The 15,804-nt window shown below is 41.6% G+C and overlaps 1 protein-coding gene and 1 pseudogene across 1 annotated transcript in view; both read left to right on the top strand.

Moving 5' to 3' along the window:
• GRM1 (glutamate metabotropic receptor 1) overlaps nucleotides 1-15,804 on the top strand; it is a 1,947,075-nt gene that overhangs the window by 1,740,708 nt on the left and 190,563 nt on the right. The window lies entirely within an intron of this gene.
• LOC147708790 (5.8S ribosomal RNA) lies at nucleotides 7,265-7,417 on the top strand (annotated as a pseudogene).

Here is a 15,804-nt window from a genome sequence, read left to right on the forward strand (position 1 = left end):
ATCTTTTTTTAAAGCAAGGGAGGGGGCCCATGGCCCCCCAATTTCGGCCCCAGGGAACCCATTACCTAGGTCCCGGCCTGCAGTGTCCACCCAGGGCACTCATTTTTGGAACGCTGGGGACTGTAGGGGCCTTCAGGCTCCCCCTCAATCCCTGCTAGCTCCCGCCTCCTGCAGGAGATGGCATTGCTTTGAGACCTAGGGAACTGCTAACATGCAGCTCCCTGGATCTCAAAGCAATGCCTGTTTTCCTGCTCTCAGCCAGCAAGAACATTTTCTGCTCTCGCTTGCTGAAAGCAGAGTATGAGGTGCTCCCGCCAATCCATAGCAAACTGCAATATCCTGGGGATCAGCACCCCGGGACATTGTCGGAGGCGACCCTGAGTTTTGACGGTCCCCAGGGCCATGTATGGCTCTAGGAAGGGGGCCGCGTGGCCCCACTCCTTTCTTCTTTTAAGGCATGACTGGGGAGGTGGTGGTCCCCAAGGCAAGGGGGACCACCACCTATATAGAATTTGTTGTATAAATGGCAACAGGCTTTTACCCTTTCTAGCTCAGCATGGATGGCACAGTCCCAATCCTATGCTTAAAAACATTTTTTGAAAAACATACATTTCAGGTGAGCAGATTCAGAGTGTTACTTGTGTTGCAGGGTGCTCTATATTGAAGCTGCTCTCCGCCTAAATTTAGGAACTACCCAAAGTTCTCTACTTCCTATTTTGCATAATTTATTAGGCACTCCAGGCCTGAATATATATAATACATATATTATCTTAAATAACCAAAGGGTACAGGGACGTAATAGTTAGAAAATAGAATTAAAAAAAAAACTTAGAAATTCCTTGGAAAAACAAAGCTTACAGGAATGTTATAGTTAGGCTCAGATTTTGCTTGTACAAAACCAGTGAAATCCGGCAGATATAGTTATCGGAGCCAAGTATAAGTTACTCCCCGCAATGCACTGCGTATGACCTCACATATGTATGAAAAGTAACAATCCCAGGCATACACTAAGGAAAGTACACAATAGATTCAACAAACAAACTAGTTCAGTTAGGAAAAATATACTTTTTTAATTTGATAAAAAAGAAATATTAAAATTTAGTGCATTAGTCACAATTGATAAAAATAACAATATAATGATACATATGTATTCACAAAACAGATTAAAAAGAGGTTAGATGGCATCCAGTCGACGCGTTTCGACATACACAATATGCCTTCATCAGGACTTTTACCATCAAAATTCTGTAAAAAAATAATCATAACAAGATATTAATATTATTGATTTCCTATCGTGACAAATTTGCAACTGAACTAGTTAAAGGTTTGTTACTCCATTCTATTGGTAAGAATATAATATTCATTCCACATTCTCGATGTACCGCTTTAATTGAACATCTCAACAACCTATGCGTATACGTTAGTCTCAAAAACAAGACATAATGTAAGTTTATGTTCATAAATCTGGCAAGGATAGCCTGACAAAAGAGTATTATCCTAATCATAGAGTATAGCAAATCTAATTCTACTAGGGACATATGGAAAAGATGGTACAGTTGTAAGCAATCCTATTTTGTGATCCTATCTGAAGAGTTAAATAAAATGATGTAACTGATAATCATTATTACATTTTTGCCACCATATATGTTTAGATGTTGGTACAATTGTTAATGATACTCTTTTATATATTCAATTTCATAATTACTTGATACATTTTGCAAAAAACATATTCACAATCATGTTTACATATGTCTATCGCTAGACTATGAATAGGGCTAACTCATTCGTGCTTACTAAAATAGTAAAGTTAAGGGAAAGGATGAAACAGAGGAGAAAGGAGAAAGGAGGGATAGGTATTTACATATTTCTACATTTATTAGTATTCGGTTTGTCTCTTTGTATTTTCCTAAATGTTACTAGATTCCTTAAAATTAATTCAGGCGGTGCTATTTGGTAACTGACATGTGTTTGGTTGTCTCCTATTTCAAGATACTAACCTAAGGTCCGTTCACATAATTATTGTTCTCTTACCTAAAAATCGTATCAGTGTCTGTAGGTAATGCTCGTGGGCAATGCTATAGTTCTCTTCTACTTAGGCTATGTTATATTAACACAGTAGGATAACCTGGGTCCAGGGCGTAATCACATACCTACAAGTAAATTATGCGATTTCATTAGTAGCCATACTGCTGCTATTGATAGTTATAGGCGAGACGGCACATATTCTTAATTCTCTTACCCTCAAAACGATTTTAATATGCTTTAAGTCTGGGGTCCAGTCAATCAGTTGAGCAGCACCATAAAACAATAGCGTGTAATATAAGAATCCTACCAAAAAAATACAAAATACGGAAATGATTAAATGATCCCGGAGAGGTAATCTGTTGTAGACAATTTAAGTACAGATACTATCCGCTTACCTAAATAGAGAAGTAAACGTCGCTTGTTGGTAGTTTTAATCCCTTCTCATGATGAGTTAAAATGTATGGCGAGGGCGTTTATATGGAGCCGCCGATCACAAGATAGCTCCTAATGAAAACATATTTGCTCCTTTTAGAACAATGTGTTCTAGTACAATGATGGTCATTCGATGTATAAAATAATATTTTGCCTTAACATGGTAAAGCAATATTAGCAATGAAGTGAAAATATACCTTAATATTGTGGAGCAATTATCGCAGTGACAACGTATACGCCTCGCTCGCCGGGCGTTCAAGCTTTAAGCACCCGAGTTTTGGTGACGACTTGATGTCGAGTGGGATTTAAAAGCCAAGCGCATGTAATTCCTATTGAGTAAGGGGCACAATTTTAGTATTTAAGTCGCTATATATTTAGTTGCAGTTAAGTTTAGACTAATCTAGGCGGTGTACGCGTTCTCTTACCGTGAGCGCTACTAACGAACCATCATTGTACTAGAACACATTGATCTAAAAGGAGCAAATATGTTTTCATTAGGAGCTATCTTGTGATCGGCGGCTCCATATAAACGCCCTCGCCATACATTTTAACTCATCATGAGAAGGGATTAAAACTACCAACTAGCGACGTTTACTTCTCTATTTAGGTAAGCGGATAGTATCTGTACTTAAATTGTCTACAACAGATTACCTCTCCGGGATCATTTAATCATTTCCGTATTTGTATTTTTTTGGTAGGATTCTTATATTACACGCTATTGTTTTATGGTGCTGCTCAACTGATTGACTGGACCCCAGACTTAAAGCATATTAAAATCGTTTTGAGGGTAAGAGAATTAAGAATATGTGCCCTCTCGCCTATAACTATCAATAGCAGCAGTATGGCTACTAATGAAATCGCATAATTTACTTGTAGGTATGTGATTACGCCCTGGACCCAGGTTATCCTACTGTGTTAATATAACATAGCCTAAGTAGAAGAGAACTATAGCATTGCCCACGAGCATTACCTACAGACACTGATACGATTTTTAGGTAAGAGAACAATAATTATGTGAACGGACCTTAGGTTAGTATCTTGAAATAGGAGACAACCAAACACGTGTCAGTTACCAAATAGCACCACCTGAATTAATTTTAAGGAATCTAGTAACATTTAGGAAAATACAAAGAGACAAACCGAATACTAATAAATGTAGAAATATGTAAATACCTATCCCTCCTTTCTCCTTTCTCCTCTGTTTCATCCTTTCCCTTAACTTTACTATTTTAGTAAGCACGAATGAGTTAGCCCTATTCATAGTCTAGCGATAGACATATGTAAACATGATTGTGAATATGTTTTTTGCAAAATGTATCAAGTAATTATGAAATTGAATATATAAAAGAGTATCTTTAACAATTGTACCAACATCTAAACATATATGGTGGCAAAAATGTAATAATGATTATCAGTTACATCATTTTATTTAACTCTTCAGATAGGATCACAAAATAGGATTGCTTACAACTGTACCATATTTTCCATATGTCCCTAGTAGAATTAGATTTGCTATACTCTATGATTAGGATAATACTCTTTTGTCAGGCTATCCTTGCCAGATTTATGAACATAAACTTACATTATGTCTTGTTTTTGAGACTAACGTATACGCATAGGTTGTTGAGATGTTCAATTAAAGCGGTACATCGAGAATGTGGAATGAATATTATATTCTTACCAATAGAATGGAGTAACAAACCTTTAACTAGTTCAGTTGCAAATTTGTCACGATAGGAAATCAATAATATTAATATCTTGTTATGATTATTTTTTTACAGAATTTTGATGGTAAAAGTCCTGATGAAGGCATATTGTGTATGTCGAAACGCGTCGACTGGATGCCATCTAACCTCTTTTTAATCTGTTTTGTGAATACATATGTATCATTATATTGTTATTTTTATCAATTGTGACTAATGCACTAAATTTTAATATTTCTTTTTTATCAAATTAAAAAAGTATATTTTTCCTAACTGAACTAGTTTGTTTGTTGAATCTATTGTGTACTTTCCTTAGTGTATGCCTGGGATTGTTACTTTTCATACATTGTTTACCCTGTCCCAGGATATTCATCCTTATCAGGGGGTCCTTGTTACCTACAGTCTATGACCTCACATATTACATCACTCATGACATGGTTAGTGACATCACTGATGACATCTAACTGATACAAGAAAAAAAAGATATATGTGTGTTTATATATTTAATTTTCCTTATATTAAAATTAAACATTACAATATTAAGCATTTAGAACCCGATGTAGGTCAATTCAATTTAGCGAGTCCTTAATAGCGATTTGTACCAAATCGCTATTAAGGACTCGCTAAATTGAATGTAGGTAGGAATCGCAAAAATATATTCCAAAGGGACCCGCTGTTGCACCCCTGAAATGTGCATGTGTGCACATGTGGAGCACATACATGCTCTAAGGGCATGAATGTGTGCCACATGGCACTTTTAAAAAAGCAAAAGAGTCATTTTTTTTTTTAAAGAAAATCGCTAATTACCACCAACTTGAAGTTGGTGGTAATTAGCGCGTCCTTACGGCTAAAGTGCACTTTCTTTGGTGCTACTTACATTGCATTTAGGGAATCGCAGATTGCGATTTCTTAAATGCAATCGCAAAATAGGGAATTGCAATTTTTGCAGTTCCGTATTTTGGAAGTATGTTTAATCTTGCCTACATTGCTCAAAGCCAAATTGCGATCGCAAAGGCTGAAATTCTGCTAATTTTGGTGTTTGCGATCGCTATTTGGTTTCCTACATCTGGCCCTTGCTGCTTTAAACTCTATATCCAAAAGGCAATATTTATGTTTATTTTTCGACTATATTAGTGTCACACTATTATGGTAAACAATATTTTTGACACAATATTTTTGATAACAATATTTTTACCACAATACTTTGTCAGTGATCCATGAGGTGGGCTATCGCCTGCCCCTTCTCCTGCCTCTCCTAGCCATCCTTGATGCTCTTCACTGAGTGTCTAGGGGCTCAAAAGTGTTTACTTTGGAATAAGTAGTGTTCAAAGTAGCCCGGTATAATCAATACTTCAGTTAGGACTAATGGAACAGGACTCCGATTCTATTTTATTGGTTTTGCGTAACTGGGGACATGATTAAGAAGGACAGGCAGTGGAATTTGTATTGTGCAGCTGGAGGTGAACTTCTTGGACTACTGTTAAACAAAGCAAAAGCATTTTTCAGGAATGTTTTCAATAATGAAGAACAAAAGTTGGAGGTTTGAAGATGATCAGATGCTGTCGTAGTTCCGTCCTTAAACAATGCTGACTAACAATTTGGCGGCATTATTCCCATAACCCGCCGAACAACTTTCGGGAAACAAAACCTTTTGATTCTGGTTGGAGTATGTTTGCAAAGCTGATGCATAAAATAGTTGAAGGAAAGGCATGATCAGTGTGGAGCCTGTGGCTAATTTGGCTCAACATGAGAAACAACCCATCTCAGACAGAAAAATAATTTGACAGATTAATAGCTCTTTCTAGATTCTGTAGGTCATGGTGTAAGGCCGTACTTAGTTGGTAAAGTGATTTGTCTAAAGACTCCTCCTTACTAGTTATGTGACCACGAGTGGTCAGCGTTCAACTTTTTAGAGGAACAAGTGGAGTTCAGCCACACAAGATTGGCCAATATCAGGTCTTTGTTGGCCTTAGCTCTACATGTGCACTATACTGAATGGATCACTGTATGTCTACCATTCACCGACAGGCATGGGGTACCCACTGAACCCCATTCGTGATAGGGAATAGGGATTGTAGTTACTACCCACGAACAAAGAATTCCAAGTAAGTGCGAGTCATAAGCTCACTTTAAGTCTCTACCCTTTAAACATACCACAATTTATTACTAATAATTGGATGGTTTAGTGAGGTCCTCAGATTGATGCCTCCCCTGAGGTCAGCATTGGCCCTGGAGGAGAACCAGGAAGACGATCAAATCTGACTTTCTAGAGTAAGTAAAAGTGGTAACAAGGTTTTTGTAGGTGAACTTGAGAAAGTATCAATAATGGTGGAGTGGCTCAAGCAGTTGACAGATCCAGCCTGAACCATCACCCTCCTTCCAAACAGGTGTTGAATGGCGGAGGAGTAGCCCATCTTGAGTAGCAAGGCAGACTGTATAGGTAGGAGCCGAGGACGCAGGAGGGTCCTAGCTTCTCTTGGTGTAGGCATATATCACCCTCGAAGCCAGTACGAACTGCTTCAAGAGGTGAGAGGGGAAACTGCATGTGGCTGCTTGGGTTTCCATGCATTTACCTCCCAGCACGTGGTGCGTGAGTCACTTTGACAGCATGAGGGAATATGTCTGGGGAGTCTTCTTTTCCGGCTCCTCCCATCAAGGCAGGGGGTGTCCCAGCCCATCGGCATGTCTACAGGTAGCTGCCTATGCTGGCTACTCTCAACATGCATGAGTCGAGCCCTGGCTCCAACCAGATGTGCTGGACGGCTGACATGTGGGTGAAGTGACCCTCCATCATTGCCAAGTATCTGGTTGGTTTTCCCAGTCTTCTGTGGCTGTACTGAAGGTCTTGACGACTAATGTAGTACCACCCAGGCATCTGGGAGGGCTGGCTGTGTAGCTGCCTGCCTCTGCTGCTGTGGGAGCTGATTGCTTGCATGACCAGCCTACTGCAACAGTGGGGTGGGGCTCCTGGTCCGAATTCCTAAAAAACACACTTTGAACTTTGGAGGATGACTTCCAGGGGGAACCCTAATAGGGTCCTGGGCTGTCTCGTACCTTGGCAGTAGACAGATGTCATTGCCTTCCTCCAACCTCTCCTGTGTCTGCACTCTTGTCTGTGGATCACTTGGCTTGTGCATCCATGAAGAACGCTGCTACCTATAGGAATTAGTGTGAATTGCAGAACAAATTGATCATCAACACTTCAAATGCATCTTGCAGCTGCAGGATGCTCTTGCACTACTCTGGTATGTGGGTCACATGAGCATAAATTGCTTTGGGACTCTCCCAGATCGTGGCTAAAGCTGACAAAGGTGGCTCCAGTCATCCTCTCAAGGTTCATATCCAATCACTCATTGCAAGACCCCCCCAGTTCTTGCATGCCTTGCCTTCCCCCACCTTGTTGGAACAGGTGGTTGACCTGTCTTCCCTGGGCACAGAAAATATCCAGGGTGCTTGACTGAGTGGCACAAATGACTATCTGTGAATTCCCAAGGCTGCCAGGGAGCATCGCCTTGAGAGCCAACTTTTGTGGTTGGGGCAGGGAAAGACCCTTGCCTACCTACGGATGACAGTTTCAATGCTAGCCAACACAGGCTTCAGTTACTCCCCCCCCCCCTGTGGCCTAGAGATCGGTCCGGAATCCCCTACGCTTCAGCCACCAACTACAGCCTCAGATAAGAAGCATATTACAAGCAGAGGAAGATAAACTAACCAGGATTCCATCAGTTATAGCAAGTAAAGAGGGAAGAGCCTGGATCCAAATCCACATCCTGTGGCGGAAAATGTGGTGCACAAAATATCAACTCCCTTGTGTCGCTCAGGGGGCCCAAGTCCTCCTGCTTGAGGATCATCCTGTGGATTGTTTAGGCTGGTAGCAGCACCCTGCACACCAGGATCAGCCCATCTTTGAGTCAGGTTGTTTGGAAATGCAGCCCAAGGTAAACATACAGGCACAAGACTGAGAGCCAACAAGTACCATACAGAAAAGCTGAAAAAAATTGGAAGAGAGTGTTTAGGAAGGTGTGAAACTGTTGTGAGGTAAACAGGTAGTGTCCGTGAAGTCCACTTGTAGGATTTAACCAGACAGGAAAATGGTTCTCAAGAAGAGGGGGATGGCTTGTGCAGGACTGCCATCTGGGTGCACCTGTTCCCCACTGGGTGCATTTCTTCTGCAGTGGTTTAGCTTGACTGGTTCCGGATTAGCTAGGAAGGCTTTCAGGTGGCTGGTGCATCCCTGCTCTGGTGTCCAAGGGACTGAGACAGATTGAAAGCTTCAGTGACCTCCCATGGCAATTGCCCTGCCTCCACCATGTGCTGAGCACCCCTGTGGCCTCCTAATCTTGCCCTGCACCACTACAGCACTGGGAGGCACGATTCCTTGCAGGTCATCAGGATGACCAACGGGCCTGAGCCAGTATATGGAGAGTCACCTGGAGACAAGAAGCTGGAGGGTGACTCTAGGATGGAGCACCTTGAGCAGTGGGCCAATCTGTAGCTGGTCAGCCCTGGACATCTGGTCACCAGTCTGGCTGGCCAGATTATCAGTTAGTGGCTGGCCAACCATATGACCAGTCGATATCTGGCCAAAAAGGTGACTGGAGGGCTAGCCGGCTCACCTAACTCTGACTTTTGTTTCACCCGGGTTCCATAAGTCACAGCTTTGTCAGGGGCTTAACACTTGAGAAAAATCAGCTTTCCAAGTGGGACCAAAGGAAGAGGGGAATGGCTGTGGCTTAACCCTTCCTATCTCCCCTGGCCAAACAGGTGGAAGGCACTAACCCAGGGCACCCATATCAAATAAACTGAGGTGCCAGTCCCTACACAAGGCATGGTGGCTGCAGACTGGAGGGACTCTTGTGTTCCTCCATGGTGTGAAGCAGAGATATCCCATCATCTGGCAGATACTGCATGGTGTAGAAACAGTTGGGGGAGTGTGGGGCTCCTGCAGGCCGAACAGTTTCAGTAATCCCAATAAAAGGAAGACAAAGCTGTGCCTTTCACCTAGGAGACCCTGTCCTCACAGGTCAGGGCTCCAAGCATCGGGCAGGGACACCTTTCCTAAGTGGAGGCTGGTATCAGACCAGGAAGGAGTCTAGCAAAGCTGCAGGCTGAACAGCTCCAGTATTCCCCTGTGAGAGGCGTACAAAACCACGGCTTTCATCTGGGAAGTTCAGTCCACCCTGCCACGTCTCAACGTACCAAGCAGGAACATTTTCCCTACTCAGGCCAGGTTGGCGTCAGACCAAGGAGGATTCTGGGGCTCCTGCATTCTGATCAGCTCCTATAATCCCCCGTGAGAGGCAGATGAATTGTGGAGAAGTGTGGCTCAATGATTAGAGCCGCAGACCCTGATGCAGAGGTCTAGCCCGGGACCAGGGTTCAATTCCCCGCCTCGGCGGGTCTTGGGCTGAAAATTCCACGGACCTGATCATTCTTGCCTCGGTGCCTATTCCAATCATGGAGTCTCACTCTGCAACTTGCTTAATCTCCACAACGGCCCCCACAATGCTAAGGATGCCTGGCCTCCACCTTGGGGGTGCCCAGGAGTGGACGCCTCACAGGGAAAGCCAGGATGGGTCCCACAGCGGTATTCGTACAAGCGCCTTGAGACCCTTGCGGGTGAGTAGTGCGCTATACAATATCAATTTACAATTTACATGAATCCAGGCCTCTCACCTGGGAGGCACAGTTCGGCAGGCCGGTGAAGCAAGCCAGAAGGAAGGTCCTCCTAGCCGGCCTGGGTCAGGGTGATGTCCCACACGAATTAGTTTGCCAGGTTTTAAGAAGTTCACCAGTTAACTAGTCAGCTTTGTGTTAGCAAAAACGTCACTTGTGATGTTTCATTCTCAAGGGTGAACCAGCAAAAACGTCACTTGTGATGTTTCATTCTCAAGGGTGAACCAGCAAATGGACAAGAATGGGGTTGCCATATCTGTGAACCATGTCCCATCCAAGCAGGCCTAATGTGAATTATGTCCAGGTCTATAACCAAACATTTTGATAGGGGGAAAACCCTTCCTTTTATATATTCATAAGTTACCCATATGTAGGCCTTGTAGCCCATTAAGTACGGTCTTATGTATCTAAAAGTTTAACATGTAGAAATCTGATAACTAGTGTTAACATGTCCCTTCAGTGTCAAGCCTACAACAGTGAATTTCAATGTTTAAGGCCCTGGCTTTCCTGTGAGAAAACTAGAGTACAGAATAAAATATCAATTCTGCTATCTCTGGTTTGGGACCAGCAAAGAATGATTCAAACACTATCTTTAATATTTATTAACATCCTATCTAATGGTACATAAGCTCTCTCCAAGGGCGGATCGCCTGTGCCATCCTACATTCTCAAGTTAGTAGGGGCTGTCCCTTGGGAACTATATACCCACTAGATAGTGAATGTCCAGAAGTAATCCCAGCCACTGGCTACTGAACTGTACAGAAATGGACCTCATCCCCAGCTCCTCAGAACACTTTCTGGACCTGTGGAAGAACAGAAGAATGACTGCCCCTGCTATTTGAGACCTGTGAGGAGACTTGATGGCCTGGACCTGCTTCCACTTTTTTGTAGGGGGGGGGGGGGAGTTGTATGTAGCGCGGTCTCGTACCGAATGTATCAGAGTGCTTTACAGGAGCACCAGTTACGTTACAGACAGACACATTAATTTTTGGTAGGCACAGGGAGATTAGGTGATGTGCCCTGAATCACAGGATGTTGAGTGTCCCTGCTGAGACTCGAACCCAGTTCCCCAGCTCCAAGGTCAGTCAACCACTCTAGCTGTTAGGTTACATGCACCCATGGCAAATAAAGGAACTCCAAGGGTCAGTTGGATAACCTCCTGTGTAGCTACAAAGGGGGACAACATGTGCCAATAGGCCTTTTTACTGAAGTGTTCAGTGACCAGGTGCAATTGGGACAGGATGGACCCTGTTGGAGGCGTCCAAAGGAGTGAGCTATGATCTAATAGTACTGTCACTAAAGTCTTGTGAGTCTAAGTAATGTCCAAAATAACTTATTCAGAAATCAGTAAAACATTTTGAACTTCCAGACCACCAGTAGGCAGGACCAACTACTCAAGACAATCCACTCAAGGGTTAGAAAATCAGGTTGATTGTCCAGGCTAGTGTATCTGACTTTGGTGCCACTTCCCTGGACACAGGCTATTCCCATGACAAATGTGAGCTCCCAAAAAAAGGGTTAAGTGAAAAGGTAGAAGTTTTGACCAGGTGAAGGCATCAGAAATATACAACTGATAAGAGGATCACCTGGATGTGAAATGTGACTTTTCCTGCCAAAACCAAAGGCTTCATCGATGCTTCAGTCAATGCCTATCCAACTTCAAAATGGGTTTGCTGAATACAGACGGATACAGCCTGCTCTCTTGCCCTGTGGTAGAAATTTGGCTTCCATTTCAGATTCTAAGTCAGAAGGGAACAATTTTGACTAGGATAAACCACCTTGGTGTACCCAACCCGTGTTCCATCGTGGTCAACCAGAAACCGTGCCTAGGACAACAAAAGTGATTACTGAGAAATATTTTACTTATGCTTGGTGCTAATTCATATGCTCCGCTCCCCGTGTTAGATTTCAGCTACTCTGGTGTCATTTTGTTTACTAAAAATTTCTCTACTGTCATAAACTGGAGGAGGATTTTTGTTGTGTTGCATTTTTGACTTTTTAACTAGTTTGGTACGTCTAAATGCTTTCCACATTATCTCTAATTTAAGACTGTCTGCATTGTGCCACAGAATCCAAGGGTTGAGCTCAAGTTTAAATTATTTAAACCATTGCTGGACTTAATAAGTTAGTGACTTTATTACTCGTGGTGGACTACCATTTACCCCAATCAATAATTCACTTTCTTGCCATTTTCCTGTGTGAGTGCTCTGTGTCACTTTTATAATATTGACCATTGACATTCAATGTCATAAGGCATCCCTTGCCTGCATTTAAGAAGAAAACTAATACATGTTGTCCCTCTCTCAGTTGTAAACCCCATCTCTGCCACTGAAATTTAAAGCAAACCCAAATCATCTTCAGATTTGTTTTTTACCTCTTTATAGCTTTAAAAAGGAAGAGTTGTCATTGGAGAAGCTGTGTGTAATCAGGGAAGACACATATTGATCTCTACAAACTGTAGGTTTATTTTTAGGTATTACCTGAAAAACTGCATCACTAAAGAGTGAGAGGCTTACAGTGATGGTCTGTGTTGGATCTCTGGGTTTAAGAGGCAGTGTTAGCCCTCTCTGCACTCTTTTGTTTGGAGGAACCCACTAGATTTCATAGTAGCTACTTTTCTAAGAATAATTCTACTAGCTTTTTATTCTGGAAATTCAAAGAGCGTAGCCTATTTTGTCCGGATCGTCCCTCGTTGTCTTCAACTCCAATCTCAAGAATGCTGGCATTCTCCTGCATTTTCAGTAAAGGTCTTCACATTTCTAGAATATTGCCAGTATTTGGTTTCACAGACTCCTCTGGAGTTTTGCTCTTTCTGCAACTTTCTACATATGGGTCGTAAGTAGACTAATTTCAATTGACAGTAAATTAAGTTTATGTATGATGCCTCCTCTGGAGCTGGCTATTGCCTTCAAAATGTCTGCTGCCTTGGTTGCATCTGTTGCCCTAGGTCCACATGTCATTCTACCTAACATCCCAGGGTACATCTCCCTTGGGCCAGATGTGGACTTTGTGATTTTGTTGGCCGGGTTAGGCTGCCTGACTCATGTTTTACCATGGTCTAATGCCATAGTCTATGGCATATCATGAGCTTCACTAGTCTGCTAATCATTATCAAATAAAATATATACCCCTTGGACGGCTTGTGGGTTTTGAATATCTTGCTAACTTTCATTAACAGTGTCCCAATGGTATTTTCAGAAGGGTCACTCCTAATACACCATATTACCAAAAGCAGATCCACAGTGTATGAGAGATATTTGCAAGGTCTTATTTCAGCAGGCAGGGGGATACTATCTTCTAAAACAGCCATCTTCCTACACCAATAAATAACATATCACCAGGTGGCTGAAGTTAGACAAGATAGTAAAGCGGAACTTTAAAGTTTCAGTTTTCTCTTATGGAGAAATGCCAGGTACCGCTGTCCAGCATGAACACAATGTACTCCACTGCCAGGCCCTCCAAGCATCTAACGCTTACCACTCCACTGCCTATGTTATTGCTGTAAAGATCAAATTCAGGTTCCTCTGGTATGGTCTCTTACTAAATGTAATCGTTTTATGTCAACATTCATGTTGACGGCACAAGTGCATGGCAAGTAGCTGAAAATATATATCAGTTTTCAATAAGTATAATGTAATATTTCTTGCACCGGTGGTCCTGTTATTTACACTCATGGGAGAACTAGAACGTCTGGGAGACGGACCATTTCTTCATGTTGTTCTGTTCATGTTGAACCACAGTCCATACGGCTCAGTCTTTACATCAGGGAGGTTGAATCCTTCTTTCCCACTCAGCTTGCCCCTTGCCACCACTTTACTTCCTAAGTGCCCTTTATTTTCTGGTGCTTGGTGTCAGTTTTAAGATCTTTTTACAGTTTCTTGTTGCTCAAATGGGTGTAATTTCTGATATTCATATGTTTCCTTTTATTTATTGCTTGATTTTGCTTGTGAGAAAGTGTCACTCATAGTCGTTTAAAGGTCACTCATAATTACACTGAAATTATACTCACACATAGCAATCTGAAACCTTGACAGCTATATACATGCATTTTTCATTTATTTTCCTGGCTTGTGTATGTGTTCATTTTCTTTTATTTTATAGGAATTCACTATATAAGATACTCAAATAGTGAGTATGCTGTGACTCTTATGGAATGAAAATGATAAAGAATGGATGTTTTCGTATGAATGAGTAGATATAATTGACAAGATCTACGGGTTTCTGGTCCTTATGAATGCCAGGGATCCACTTTGGGGCCATCAATTGGCTGAAACACGGTGACCTATTAGATGCGGGAGGAAGAACACTCATAAGCATCATGAATATATTTTTGTTCATCTAAACGGGTCTCCAGCTTTAAAGTATTTTTCTTGAGGAGTTATTGGACATTTCTAGTATTATGTTCTGGATCCCACACTATCACCAGTGAAAGCACTCTATAAACCTATCAAACTCATTTGGCACAAATGTCATTTCTGATGAACGAACGACGCAGCCCTATGATGGAGCATGACACATGGGTGGGTGTGTGAGGGCTAACCTAGCATTTTTGAAGTATGTTGATTCATCCTTGAAGAAATACGTGGGGCATAGGATGCTTCTCACAGATAAAGATTTGCATACATTCCTTCGGGTACAACATTCATTTGGTCAGGTTTGCTTTTGTCTTTTTTTGTATCATTTTGTAGTGGATGCACATAGGCAGTATCTTCTTGATTTTGGTAAGGTGACAGGAAATGACCTTTCATGGGTAGCTAAATTCCAAGACTAAAGACAATTCATTTGCTCTCTCTTGTGATGCTTATGAAATTACTTTTCTGGATTTGTCTATCACAGTTTGTGAGGACAAATTATAATATACCACATCATTTGACAAACCTAACGAACAAAACACTTTACTACGTTACACTAGTCATACCAGACATTTTCTCGTCTTGTGTGTATGAAGAAATTGTGTAAAGAGAGAGGATTTCTTTCTCTTTCTCCAGTGTAACATCTTGATTCAAAGACATTTTTAGAGAGGTCACCCTGTAAGAATAATTAAACAATGAAGGAAAAGTGTGTGGAACTTCCTAACCCCACAATGTTGTCAGCAATGAAATTAAAATAAGTGTAAACAGGCGTTTGGATTTAGATGCTTTATGCATTTCTGAAAAAACTCTGTTCTCTTTTAAGCATTTTCAGAATGTATGTATTAAGGTGGTTAGAGTAGCCCTCCTTTCTTATGGTCCACCTAGTCTGTGACTCAACCCCCTATTGTGGGCCATTTAGTATTGCTTGTAAGAGCTATGTAGAATCAAGATCCATTGGGCATGATCCCATTAAATTCATCCTAATTAAGTTCCCATATTGTTACTCTTGCAATGTTATATCCACAGTATGCTGTGCTTGCATTCTTATTTTAATGACCTCCCACTCCTAAGGTGAAAACAAGAATCCGATTACATCACAGTAGGGTCAAATTTAATAAAGTTGAATAAGCTTTAGTTGAAGATTACAAGGAACATGGACACACTCTGGAATAAGTACGATCACAAGTGTTCAAGCAGAGTTATGCAACCCCAAGGAGGTGGCATCTCTGCCATACTGGTATTAAGAGTGGAAATGGATTGGTAAACTTAAATCAGTGGACCATGGACTGAATGAGCATGATGAATGGGACATTTGGCCTCCCTATACAATGCAAATTGACTTTTATGTTGAATGACTGTTCACCCCAGTTTTGGCATTCAATTTTACAATCAATGGGGTGTTCTGTTTTATGGACTAATCCACTAGTATATGAGGAAATTTGTGATTTCCTTGTCAAGATCACTGTTACTGTGTACTTTTGATGTTATATAGGGAATCTTCCCCTTGACGTTCTTTAATGATATCAGTCTCACTAAGTACATGCAGGTGAGTGATTTGTTCTAGACAGAAGTGGCCAGTATTGCAAATGTTATGATCCTAATGCTTTAAATAGTTT

Source organism: Lissotriton vulgaris, chromosome 6, assembly GCF_964263255.1.
Source record: "Lissotriton vulgaris chromosome 6, aLisVul1.2, whole genome shotgun sequence".
Classification (NCBI taxonomy): Eukaryota; Metazoa; Chordata; class Amphibia; order Caudata; family Salamandridae; genus Lissotriton; species Lissotriton vulgaris.